This window comes from Cavia porcellus, unplaced genomic scaffold (genome assembly GCF_034190915.1).
Source record: "Cavia porcellus strain 051 isolate PalLab524CR breed Dunkin Hartley unplaced genomic scaffold, mCavPor4.1 scaffold_4, whole genome shotgun sequence".
In the NCBI taxonomy this organism is placed as follows: domain Eukaryota; kingdom Metazoa; phylum Chordata; class Mammalia; order Rodentia; family Caviidae; genus Cavia; species Cavia porcellus.
Genome location: NW_026947487.1, coordinates 78,020,768 through 78,035,202, shown reverse-complemented (window position 1 = coordinate 78,035,202; position 14,435 = coordinate 78,020,768). Strand labels below are relative to the sequence as shown.

General features: G+C 37.1%; 1 protein-coding gene across 20 annotated transcripts in view; it reads right to left on the bottom strand.

Moving 5' to 3' along the window:
* The window catches only part of Bmpr1b (bone morphogenetic protein receptor type 1B), a 420,914-nt gene that overhangs the window by 187,943 nt on the left and 218,536 nt on the right, over positions 1–14,435 (bottom strand). For 4 of the 20 annotated variants that reach the window (XM_063247301.1, XM_063247311.1, XM_063247299.1 and 1 more), the window contains one exon: positions 1,603–1,745. The exons of the other annotated variants lie outside the window; for them this stretch is intronic. The gene's annotated coding sequence lies outside the window, so the exon portion shown is untranslated. The remainder of the gene's footprint in view (positions 1–1,602; positions 1,746–14,435) is intronic. 20 annotated transcript variants of the gene reach the window in all.

Below are 14,435 nucleotides of genomic sequence, written 5' to 3'. Positions count from 1 at the left end.
AATAAAGCTTACACTGTAGTGGGAGAAGACAATTGCAATTTAAAAGTAAGATATTCAATACATTAGAGACAAGTGCTAAAGAAAAAATAAAGAGAAAAAAGGATTTCTGCTGCACTATTTCACCAAGAACACTGAGTGTTAGTTCTAAAGTTAAAGTCATCACATTATAGTGATATTACATGTATACTCATGTTTATAGCAACACAATTCATAATACCTAAATTTTGGAAGCAGCCCACTAGTATTGATTCGCAATGAGTACTACTCTGCCATAAAGAAGGATACACTAGAGTGCTGTATAGGAAAATGGATTCATTTTGAGACTATGATGTTAAATAAAATAAATCAGATACACAAGCTAAACTATCACATGGTTTCTCTTACACGATAACCTCAAAGCATAAAGAGTAAAATAAAGATTAAGTAATAGTAAGCAGCAAGACAGCTCTTTCTCAAGTGGGAAGTAGACCAAGCAACGGAAGACAGGGGAGGGAGGGAAAGGGACAGAAAGAGGAAAAAGGTATGTGACGTCCACTTGCCAACTCCATGCAAGAAGTGCAAACATGATGGGCTGCACCCAAGTCCTAATACAAAAGCTAAGCAGGAGATTTTAAAAATATCCTATTTCAAGTTTAAAAACACTTTTACCAGGCTACAAGTTTTCTGAGAATATTACTCAGTGCTAACACAAAGGCCTTCAGGTTTCCGTTTTGTCTGTGTGGTGTAGTACTGAGGACTAAACACAGGGCCCTCCCACTAAGCTACGCACCCCTAACCCTTTGCTTGGATTTTATTTTGAGACAGGATCTCTAAGTTGCTAAGTTCCACAGGCTGGGCTAGCACTTATGATTCTCCTGCCTCAGCCTCCCAGCTTACTGTGGTGACAGGCCTGGGTTATCCTACCGGGCTAACCTTCAGATTTCAAAGGCTGAAATATCTAATTTAGTAGTCTAATAACTGCAGACTGTTGAAGTAGTATTAGTAGTCACGGTGATGCATGGGACATAGCAGACCCACGATGTCTGAGACAAACTGCCTGCCCAAACAAAATGTTTGAATATCCAGAAAGAAAGTAACAAGAGGCTCCAAACTGCAGACAGATCAAACAAAATCCCCACCAATGCCAAAGACCTAACTACCTGAGAACACACAACAGGGTCTCAGCACTTGAGAGTACTGACAGTGACATTCACACCCAGAGCTTCAGCTATCACTGACTCAGCACAGAACACAGCCCCATGCTCCCCCACCCAGGCTGCAAGCTCGGCCCCTCCCGACCTGAGAGCTGCCTCGCAGGCCCATCACAGAAGCAAAGCTAAGTCACACTCAAGTAAGAAGTGCAGTGTGGCAGCGCTGCGGGCTTGCTGCCTCTCCAGGGGTCCCTGTGCTAACGTGTTAGTGGCTGTAAAGTACTGCAAGTTTTTTTCAGAGATATTCTTATATCTGATAAAGGAGGGTATCTAATGTTTAAAAACACATATTTTGTCTGGAAGTCAGTACATCATTTGTATTTTAAAAATTTTACATACCTTTCTAAACTTGCCATAGTAAAAAACAGGACAACAACAACAAAAAGAACAAAACAAAAACCTAAGTACATACACACAGATCCCAGTGAACATGAAAACTCTCCTCCAGTGACAGTCAGTGGAATCTCTTCAGTAAGCAGGAGTCAGACAAAGGCAGGATGCAGCCACTGTCATTAGTAAGTCCCAGTCTTCCCAGGGTGTAGCATTAGCTTCCTTCTGAAGCAACGAAAGCAGAATAAACTACATAACTACGATTAAGTAATAATGTTTGGAGAGATTCCAGGAAAAGTCCAAAGATAACCAAAAGTAAAATAAAAAAATTTCCCTGAATATAAAGTTACTAGTCTATACTTGGTAATTACTAGTAAGAAAAGTAAACTAAATGTGACAAAACAAAACAGAGTCAGTCAAAACAAAGGATGGACACAGTACATGATGTAAAAACAGAATCCAAGGTGATCAACGATGGTTACCATAATGCCTCTTGCTACCTAAAGAGAATTGCCTATATCATCAGATATAATAAAACTGAACAAAACAGTACAGAACATTTGGTTTTATTCTCTTCCAAAAAAAAAAAATAGTAAGAACTGTGGGAGTAATAAAACCCAAAATGTGTAATTGTTATTGTAAAAAAGAGAGGAAAAGAAAGTGCTGTAAAGGATACAACTGCATGTATGTTTTAAGCGCGTAAGATAGATAACCATATTACTAAGCTTCTGTTGGATCATTGAACACAACTGTTTGCAGTCTCACTGTTTGAATGTCCACTTTGTATGCTTTAATTTTGTAATCTGAACAACTATTTCTAAGATGACAATATGTAATCTATTAACTAATGATTTCTTACTGTTTATTTTTTGAAATTCTGTATATCTTGTACCCTTTTTCTGTTTTTCTTTCTCTTTAAATAAAATTTAAGAAAACAGAAAAATAAACTACCAAGAAGATGTTATGATGACCACCTTTTAGAAATACCCTCTAAGTGAGATAAAGAAAATGACCAATCTCCCAGAAGGTATACTATCTCATGTTATCTAATAAGTTTCTGGATCTGATTTATTTTAAGCTCTTATAGTAGTATGATCAAAAGAGACTACACTTACTAATACAGTTAATGGAAAAAATCTTGTTCACATTGGCATAAAACATGTACAAGTGAAAATTACTATATATAAAAGAAGAAAGTGAAATATTAACACAGGAAGTTGCTTTACAATACATATGGCTGACGGACAAGTTTTTGTAACAGGTTTGTATTTGCAATGATCTCTGCTTTTTTAATGGCTCTGGCTCTAGGCAGAATTCTCAATTCAAATACACTCATCTTTGCCCCAAGAAACTACAACTGAAGAGTGCATGAAAGTCCTAAAAAGGCTTGGTCTTGTTAAGAAATATAAGAGAACATAAGTGAAATAAATCAAACTCACATAGGTAAATACCACATTGTCTCCCTAGTGTAAGAAACTAAAAGAGTAAATAAGATACAAAATCTTCAACATTGTGAAAGAGTAAGAAACTGCTCAAAGTGCAAAAAATAACTCAGATAGGGAAAAGAGAAAAGAAGGAAGGGAAAAGAAAAAAGATAGAAATTTGTATACATGCACTCAAGATAGCTAAGATGATTGTATTAGTAATTCTATTAGCTCTTGGAACAAAACAGCTAACAGTCATAGGACTAGATCAATTTTGCATGTTAATATATGGTAATCTGAGTAACTCTTTCAAAGATAACTATGCAAAATAACCTCAGTTATGTTCCTACTGCCTTGTTTTGAAAGCCCATATTGTTATTTTTGGGGGGCTCTTCATTAGTGTTGTTTGTCCTGTTTTTCCTTCTAATACAGAAATGAGGTGTACATGTATAGGCCTATACATGCCTAGAACTTCTAAAGAGTTTACAAGAATTGATTTTATTATGGGTGATGATTTCAATAACTACTTAGAAGAAAATGAGGCATAATGCTAGCCACTGCTGACTTCCTATCATCTTGTTTTAAAGTCAACGCTTTTATTCTGTTTTGATTGGTTTTAGTCTGTTTTTTATTATTTTACTTCAACATGTGTGAAAGTATAGTCAGTTTTTTGTTGTTGTTGTTGTTGTTTTTGTTTTTTGTTGTTATTTTTTTTGTCTTTTTCCTTTTTATTGGTACCGGGGATCGAACTCACGACTGCCTGCTTGCAAGGCAGGTGCTTATGCCGCTGACCTAAATCCCCAGCTCCTATAGTCAGTTATTTTGAAGAGAAAAAGAGACATTATGGTAGCCACTGTTGATTTCCTATTGTCTAGTTTTGAAGGCAATGCTTTCAAAATGCAATGCTTTCATTCTTTTGTTTTGATCAGTTTCATACTATTTTTTGTTTGAATTCACTGTGTGTGAAGATAGGGACAACTATTTCAAAGAAAACAAGAGACATTATGATTGTCACTGTTGATTTCCTTTTGTCTTGTTTTGAAATCCTGTGTTGCTTGCACTGTTTTGTTCTGATCTGCTTTGTTCTGTTTTGCTTTGTTTTGCTCTAAGATAAAAATTTTTCAAAAAAGAAATATAAGAGGAAACCATCCCTTAACTCTTACACATTCTCTATAAAGTTATAGGACTTAAATATAACATGTTTTTTCATGGATTCTAATATAAATATAAATGTTTTTTCATGGATTCTAATCTCTTTCATAAATATAGTTCAGACGCTTGGTGTTCCTGCTGCTTCCTGCCACTGCTCGAGACAAACTTATCGTTCCATCACAGGTCAACACTGCTCCAGGCTCCCAACCCCTTCCTCAGACTTTGAGAACCTGCTTCTTAACTGCCCCCATACGATCTCTCAGGGAATAGCTTCTGTGTTCAAATTTCCAGTATAAATCTATCATTTCAAACATTGCAATAATACAGAGTTAGTCATCAGAATCTAGATTTTCAAATTTTATGTGTCATTTTAAACCAGTAAAATGCAAAATTTTTCAGGCATAAAAGCTGTCATAAATTCTATTGGGAACACTTAAGCCCTATGTACAAAGTCAGATAAAGGACGTGGAACTGTCCAGTTATTCAGTGTTCCATATACAGCGGTATCTCAGTTCACGAACTGAATTCTCTCCACAGTTCTGGCCACAAACTGAATTGGACAAGAACAGAATCAAATTTTCCCATAAGTCAACATTAAATCTAACCACTGAATTTGATTTGGTTCTCAGCCAACTTGGTTTGAAATCAGAGTCGAGAAGAGAATCAGGTTGGTGAAGTAAGGTATCACTGTGCATACTTCAGTAAAGAGTTCATTACTTAAAGAATATCCACTGCATAATGGATTCCTCTTGACAAAAACATTGCAACCAATCTAGAAATTTGCATTTTTTTTTCACAGTGTATTTTTTTTCTACTAGTATCAACAGACACATGTCTATTTTTCTTGTAGCAAAAATTTTATACTATGTGTTTTTCATGGAATTTAAGTGTTCTATTTCTTTCTTAAAATGAACTATCGTTCACTGCAAATACTCCTGGTGTTCTTTTTGTTATTACTGTATTTTTTATTCTTTTGATATACTTACTCTGAAAAACGTAATTCAATCTACACATTTAAATACCATTTTAAAATCTAAATATTTGTAAGTCCATTATATGAGAATTTTCACTTTTACTCAGGTAGTTTTGAAGCTAATTTTAGCTTCCACATGTGTTCTTAAGCAACCTATTCCCAGAACAAGAAAAATTACCAGGGCTGTAAATCAGAAACAACACAGTATTAGTTATCCAACAAGGTTGTATTATTGCCACTTAACATGTGGTAAGAAAGAAACTGAAACATGGCACATGTATCAACTTTCATTCCATTTCAGAAGTCAATATTCAAAGGAGAAGAGTCCGAAGCCAAGATTTTGCGCTGAGAGATTCAGTCCTTCTACAGCTGGGTGGTCGCAAGTCCCTTCTCGGCAAGCACTGTGCCCATGAAGGCTTTCCCTCTGTGCCACTTCCCAAGGTTTCTTCATGTTTTCCAACTCCACAAATGTTCCTTGTCAGAGCACTACTCTGTGGCTGCTCACACTGATCAGAGCTGCTGAACGCCTTAAGACATGTTTATCACATCAATACTCCTGTGAGTACATGTAAACAGAACACACACACATAATGTACTCTTTCAGTCCAAATCAAAATACATTTTTTCTGAAATACATTCACCAGGAAGAACACTTCTTCAGTGTAACACCAGATAAATTTAGAAGAAAAAAGTCAGATGCACAAAATTTGACCAGCTTTACCCAACATTACTGAACATTTTCATATTTTTTTCCAATTTCTTTCAAAATTTTAAACCAACAGAAAATTAGACTATAGGGGGGGAGCTTGCAATTTTGTAATTCAAATTTAAAATATCTTTTAAAACACCAGAAAATAAACGGATTTGCATGGATATAGATATTTAATAATTAGGATTGGCAATAACTAGATATCCAACACCACCTGGATATGGGGGGCTCAACTAAACCTTCTCTACTCCCAAGAGCTATCACAAATTAATGTTAGTCCTATCTCTATTATGAGCAGGATTTTGATACGTTAGCTCCACTACTCTCGCAGTAACACTGAGAGAGAAGCTGTTGCTGTATTCATATTTAAAAAAGAAGAACCTAAACTCAGAGAAGTTTTCTCTGAGGTATGCACAGCTAAGTCCATGAGCAAGGCTCCTTTCTGCTCTGCTCTTTTATCTAATGAAATGAGGACAAAGAAAAGTTTAATGGATTTCCAGTCTTATATAAGCAAATACAGTATCATTTCAATTGTAGTCTTATCCCATGTTCAAAATACATTTTCTTTCCATTCCTGTAAATGATGCAACTACACAAGCATTTAACTTTCAACTGACCAGTCAACTGGTAAGTAGTCAAGGACAGGAGGCATGACAGAACTACAGGAAGAGACCTCTCTAGTTAAGTAGATAAAGCTAATGAAAATGACACACTGTTGCAATAAAGTATCAGTAACACCTAGAAGACAACATACACATGGAAAAAGTACATTCATATTAGGAAATAATATTGGGATGAGTAACATATTCCCACCAGCTCGATCCACTGTCACATCAGGCAGCTCACAGACCACTGGCCATACAAACAGATGTAAACACTTCAGTCAGTTTTTCTGAAGCCACCCAATGAGCAGGCTGTTTTAAGCCACCAGGAAGAGAAAAATACAGACTACAGCTCTGTCATGAATACGTTAAGGTAAGCAGATTTGTGGTAGATAACATCTGGCCAACTGACTTACTAAACTGCATGCTACAGGATGATTCTGAGAAACTGGGTCTCATGTACTGGTTTATGGCTGCAGCAGAGGCAGTAATACGGGACAGCAAAGCGTTTCTCAGACAAAAGAAGGTGGCATGGCATAGGCTGCAGGTGTGACTGAGGCTTGCATAGCACGCACAATGCCCTGAGTTTGATGCCCAGCACCAAGCAAAGGAAATGGTTATGGTAAAAATAACACATTAGGAGAGGCACAGGCAAGGGTCCTCCAGTAAGTGTACACTAGACTGAGGACCAAGGGCTGGACTAAACTTGAAATCTGAGATAGACTTCCATAGCTAGAAACACAGATAACTTTTAGGACCAACTTTCATTTCAAGGATAAGAAGTCATTCCTTGGCATGGTTAGTGTAGCCATCACATGGCTGCAAGAAGGTCTGATCACCAGCTGTAAGAGCCAAGGCTACTTTCACTGTAGGGGTCCCACACACACCCTCAGCCAGTAGGTCTAGGGAGTCCACATTATTCAGGGACCTAGTAGGGACTGGGACAAGTATGTTCACACATGCTGTTTCATTCTGATCTTTTCTGTATTTTCCTTCTGATCAGGTTTGAGAAAAGAATCCTTCCATCTTTAAAAAAATACTCTTTGTGGCTTGATTATAATCAGTACTGTTGAGTTCTGGTCTACGACACAGGTTCAACATAAAAGACAAAAGCTTCTGACCTCAGTAAATTAATTCACAGGCTTCACCACCAAGTATGGACTGTGTGTTATATGCCAGTTACTGAGTTACACACGGGATGAGCGAGACAGCACGGGTTTGGTACTGGGGTAGAGGAGAAGTAAACTAAAAAGTCATTAATTAACTATTAACGAAAGGAAAACACATGCTAAGTGGTGACAAGATACAAAGAGCGTATGTCTAGGAGCACAAGCATGGAGTGACAGGCATACATAAGGCTCAGTGATGACACAGAGGGCGGGGTAAAGGATGGAGCAGAAGGACAGGTCACAGTGAAAGAGGCAGCTGTGTTTAACACAGGAAGGGTTAATGAGGGCACGGTCAGACAGGAGAAGGGTTGGGAGGAAGGAGCCCAGTAGGCAGGTTTCAGACATAAGCTGGGTAGGAAGTCTAGACACAGCCAGCCCTACTAGGACAGATAAAGAATGCCTGGCTGGAGGCTGGAAATGGAATTAGAAAGGTATGCAAGGCCACATCACCCAGAGCCTTGAGGGAAACACCAACAAACTGATACTTCACCCCCAGGGCTTCTCCTGGAGAGAAAGAGGTGTCACTATGGTTGTAATCAGGAATGCAAACTGGTAAAGGCCTTCATCCCAGAAAATGACTGAAAGCAGGCGGAAGACAGACCAGACAAGGTTAAACTGGTGGCAAAGTGAGTGACCAGAAGCTGCTGCTACTTCACAAAAGATAACTCCAACTGTCTTAGGTTTCCTATCAAACACCAGCACTTGTATGTTACATAAGCTATACAAGTAAGAGGAAATATAATACTGGCATGATAGAATACATCAGGAAGACAGAGAATCATGAGAGGCAAGCAAGTGTCAAGACCTGGTGTGGGGGAAACAGGAAGCCTATGCCATTTTTGGTCATGGCTGTGAACTCTGTTTAAGAAAGGTTGCCATTTTATGGCATATCTGACACAATAAACAACTGATAAAATTATTAATGATCAATGAAAACTCCTAATTAATTAACTAGGTAACTAAAGTAGTTCAGAAATGAGACAAAAATAACTAGCTTGGAAAAGATCAACAGTAATACAGAAACAAAGATTTCAATAGGCATTTTCACAGAAAAACAAATGCAGTCAGTCAGCAGACTGTTTCAGGAATTGCATGCCTATCATCCCAGCCACTCAGGATGAGGCAGGAGGACTGTTTCAGGCTAGCCTGGACAACAAAGTGGGACTATCTCAAATATTTGAAATAAATACATTTTTTATAAAGGAAAAAATTATAAATGTTTTAGGCTTTGTAGGCTCCATGGTCTCTGACAAAGCTCCTCAACTCTCCTACTATAGCAGGAACATCATTACTGCTGGCCACAGACAGCAAGTAAAGAACCAAGTTACCACATTCTAATTTAAAATATATGAAGATATCATACATGCAAATAAATATAATACTTGTTTTCTAGTCAATAAATTAAGATAAATAATTGGCATATAAGTATATTAAGTAACTAAGTATACACTGATTACATAATAAATCAGAGAGAGGAAGAGAAATAAAGCAGGCAATAGGCTACATTTGGCTGCAGACCCTGGTTTACCAACCTCTAGACTGGATACAGCTGGGAAGAGGGTAGCTCAGGTACTAGTACTGATATGTTCAGCTATGGGTGACAGAAAACCTAAAATAACAGGACAAGACACAGGTTCATTTCCCCTTCCTTGTAAATAAAATCAACTGGTATGGCAACTCGTTGATTCCAAAAGACTCAGGCTTTTGTCCTTTTATGTCACCATTCTTTACACCTGACTTGTAATACTTGGCACACTTGAACAGCTTGAGTTCTGGCCATCGAATTGGCATCCTAGAGAGCAAGGAAGGTGAGTTTAAAAGGAAAAAGAGACATGCCCTTCTTTAAGGACAATCTTATAACTCACAAAATCTTTTTTCTTGGCTGTCTAGCACCACATAAAAGCCAAAAAAGATGACACTTGTTTCAACATGAATGACTCAATATCTTAAGCTATCACTCTCTCTCCTTAAGCCAAAAAACATTTTTGTACACCTCTTAATTGTTGGCCTGTATAAAATTTCTTACTGGCTGAAAGGTACTTCATAAACTGTTTTCCTTCTGTCTGTAGTAATAAAACTATACAACACTATAAACATTTTCCATGTTTAACTCCAAGATATTTTGTTTTCTGGCTAGAAACAGTAGAGCTTTTGTTTTTAAAATTAAAGCAGATCCTAAAACCTAGTTTGCTTCAGAATGCCAAATATTTTCCTCTTCTGTTATGTTCTAACATGACTGTCACCTATCCCAAAAACATATGGCTGAATCAGAAACTGACCACATCATCATCTCCAGTTGTCTCTGAAATAATCCCTTGACATTACCGCTAGAAAATAAGCACATACAATAACAGAGATTTTTAGAGTCTAGTATGGAGGTGACCTGTGTTGTGGGATGATATGGTAAACAATGCTGGCATGCAATAGCTAGAAGGAGACATTTCACTTACACCTGGTAAATACAGATGACTAAAACTGCCATCCTAAAACACAAAAGTTAGCTAAATTTCTGGCCCTTCATATTTGTAAAGAACCTAAAATTTTAGTGTCCCAAATAGTTCAAATGAGATAAAAGGGATTATTGATCTCTACCTTCATAAAATAATCCATTATGTGTGGCAGTAACATTAACTCTAAACAATAATTCAAAGACAAACTCTTAGTTTGATACTAAAAACATGCACGCAATTCAATTACCATTTAAATCTCTGCAAATTAACTTTAGAATTATTTTTCACTTTGACCTTTTAATTTTTGACTTTCAAAGAGATTTCAAAAATAATAAATAATGCACAAAACTTTCCAAACTGCAACTACAGTTAAACTCTCTACCCTAGATTTTATTTCAGATATATCTCAACTCACATAATATTTTTATTACCTGACATTTTAATCAAAGATCAAAAACTACTGGCCAAGGCATTTCCAAAGCTCTGTGAAGTAAATTAACTTTATGAAATGGAACCCAGCTACATATTTTGTAATGAAATTTTATATTACATTTCAAGAAAGAATGCTGTCCTTATAAAAAGATAGCCAATGTGACTCAGACAATAATAATGGTAAAAATATTTAAAAGAAATGTGAGAAGTAAGAAATATTTTAGTAACCCAAAGCAATATTCCACTTTAGGAGTCTCCATAAAATGCTGACTTTCCCCAAGATCAGACAAGTCCAACCCTACTGGGGCTGGCAGTTCCTCTGACCCTATATTGCTGTCCTGGGGGCAGAGAGCCCTTTCCAGTCATGGAGTCAGGATCTCCCACTTGTTCAATGAGACTGATTAGTTAGCTAACCACCACTATCAGGATCAACAAGAGCAAGTCAAGTGTTTGGAAAAGGTATTTTAATTGCATGAGCAATGTGTGTATGTGTGCTTATGTTGTAGAAATTATATTTAAATGTGTAGGATGAAAAATGCATATGATCCTCCTCCAATTCTTTTTATGTCACTTACCAGTTTAAAACACTTTCATAGACGCTCCCCCTCACTAGGAAGCTTGAGATAAAACACCGTGGCCTGGACTTTAAGCAACTCTAACATGCATGTGCCTCATCTTACAGGCACTGAGCCTCCCGAGATTCCCAGATGTGAAGCTCTCTTCCAGCCACAGGTGCTTCCTTGCATTCTCCCAGTAAGACCCTGCTCTTTCCAAGCTTCAGATTATAAACAGAATTCATAACTCCTGGCCTCAAACTCTTTTGTTTCAACTCCTCACCATCCAGTTAAAACCCTGACATTCTCATGTGAACTCTGAACCTCAGTCTAAGTGAAGTCCTCTTGTTTCAGGACACAGTGACACATTTTACCTTCACCATTTATTTTAACACCAACCACTACTGGAGCATCCTTATCAAAAGCAATAAAACTTTGAAAAGGAGCTCACACTGCAGACTTGCTGTTAAAGGCTGAACTATGCTTCCCCAATTCCTACGCTGAAGCTCTCAATACGCTCACATAGGACAGGGCATGCATGAAAGGCCCTAAAGAGGAACGTAAGATGACGTGAGCTCCCAGGTGGGGCTCAGCCATATGACTGAGGTCCTAAGAAAAAATCAGTAAGAACATATGCAGAAGTATGTCCATATTTTGTAACATAACCTTGTAGAAGATATGCTTATGATCTGACACAAATGAAACAAATGAAATCTGCCCAACACTTCACAGCTCTCAGACAGATATACACTGTAACCCGGGTCTGCTTGGCCCTAGAGATCATAGTGTTCACTGTCACAAACTGCCCATGATGAATGACCCATAAAGAACATCATTACTACTAGTGTTCGTTTTGTTTAACTAGAATATTGAAGGACTGAAAACTGAGAAGCTTTTCCTTTTTCCTGTGGTGAGGTTGGCACCCAAACATACTCTACCACTGAGCTACGTCCTGAGCCCTTTTTATTTTTGAGGTAGGATTTTGCAAAATTGGGCAGGCCAGTCTCAAACTTGAAATGTTCCTGCCCCAGGCAGTCAAGTAGCATGCACTGCCACATTTTTTTCTATTTTATGTATTTTTAAGAACATATATAGTGGTCAGGTCTGCAGCTTAATATTGACCTCTTTAAAACAGTTTCCAGAAATACTCAAAGAGTGGAGTTTGACATATGTGTATCTATTTTGCTTCCATTCATATTATGCTACCTATTTCTATCAAACATGAGTGATATCCCACAGCAGCCAGAGCCTAATAAAAAAGTTACACTTGATACAAAAACCTGCTTTTCTATACTGTACTATCTTTTTACAAGAAATCTTAAAATCAGTAACAGTTATCATGATCATAGGAAACTGGAATGTATCTCCCATCTTAGAGTTCATGCAACTTTAATTCACTAACTGAAACTATTACCTCATAGACTTAAGTAGAAAGAAAATTACCACAAAGTCATCTATAAAGCATTCTTATGATGAGGGAAAGGAACACAGAACAGGTAAACCAGACAAAGAAAAATCTTTTGAACTTAAATTTGTAGCACAGATAGTGAGGATAAAAAAGATGACATGAAAGAGCAAACTTAATGGAGTTAATTTCTAGAGCTCAATTTTAACATCCTAAAATGCTATAAGAAAAAAGACAAAAAGCAAGCACCACAAAGAATTCCCATATACGCTCTTTCATACATGCACAGGGAAAGGAAACCTCTCCATGCAGGCCAGGCGGCAGACTCTGCGTACACAGTGTGTCCATAAAGTGGAAACCAGTCTCCTGCTTTGCAGTCACACCTCGTATACCTCATATACCGCCCTGGAAGGCAGGCCTCCTAGGCGGGGCATCGGGTTTCACAGCAAGCTCAAACACAGGATTGTTAACACTAATCCACAGCAAGCTCTGTGAATGAGAAGGAAAATAGATACCCAAACAGCCACAAGAAATATGGCCCCAATTAAAGGACTCACAACACTTGCCCTATTGATTACTTGTTATGTTAGCAAATGAGTAAGCCAACAGCAATCACTGATTGCTCTGTTTATCAACATGGCAATTCACAATTTAAAAGCTTATCAACTTTAATCACCATACAATGTTCATGCTTAGTTATTTCAAAATTTTTTTTTTATTTTCTACCAGAAACAAAGCAGTCTTCTTTGATGCAACAAGCACAAAACCTACATCTCATTGGGGAAAAAAAAACAGTTAAAAACAAATCAAGTTGAAACTGAGTCTCTCTGAAGAGTGAAAAAATTAAAAATTTCAAGTGTTTTTCCTTTAGATAACACAATGCAAAGTAAAATGTATTTCCGACCAAAGTGTTGTCAAAAAAAAACCCACTGATCGGATGTGCCAATAACCCACAATTTATAGTATGCATAAAGTTAGATAGGAACACACTACTAAGGTAGTGAGAAAGCAAATTCTGTCTGTTATTGCCACCCAAATAGAAGTTAAATATATACAGAAGTCTTATCACATGACTACTCTGCAAACTTCTTACTTGGTTCTTTTTCTTTCTGGAAATGATTTCTACCAGTTGTTTTTAATCATACAAATAAATAACAAACCACTAAAATCTAATATGCTAACCTAAACTATAAAAAGAAATACTGAAATAAGCTACCCCACATTCCAAAACATGAAAGCCTTTTATCTTTTATGTGTTGTTGTTGATAATCATATTATTATCTTTATGGGGAGACGTTATCTTAAAAACTTTCCTTTACAAAGTAAGATACAAACCTAAAGTTGCCTAAACGTTGTTGCATGTTTATTTAAAAAATTACAAGGCATGATTGTTTATAATTTTCTAATTGTTGCCTCTCAAAAATTGAGAATTTACAAAAATAAAACATTTCTCATAATCTCAACTAAATAAAATCTACTGGCGACTTCGGATTCCTTATTTATCAAATAGACATAATATTTATTGCCTTGAAGGCTTATGGGAAGACTTTTTTTATTTTAAAAAAAAATAAGACAAAAGAGGACATAACAAAGCAGATCAGAACAGAACAATGTAAGCAACACAGTACTTCACCCCAAGACAACCTATAATTGACAGTAACTACAATGTCTCCTTCTTTGAAATAGTTGAGCATAACTTCATTTACAATAGTATCAAACATAACAAAATAGTATAAAACCATTCAAGAGAATGAAAGTACTACAGGGCATTCAGAATCAAATAACAGAGAACGAACAATGGCTACTATATTATCTCATTTAAATGTGTTAATATATACAAAGCACCTTGCCTAGCATGTGTCCTGTGAATGCACCCTCTTCAGTTATCCCCCAAGGTTGGCTACCCGCACTGACACTATTAGCATGACCTGCAGCTGAGCCCGCCTCTGCCCATTCACACACACCACTCTCTTCCCGCTGCTCCCCCAAATGCCTCTCCTCACCAGTAGGCCTTTTACAGACATGGCTCTCCTCTAACCTGTCTC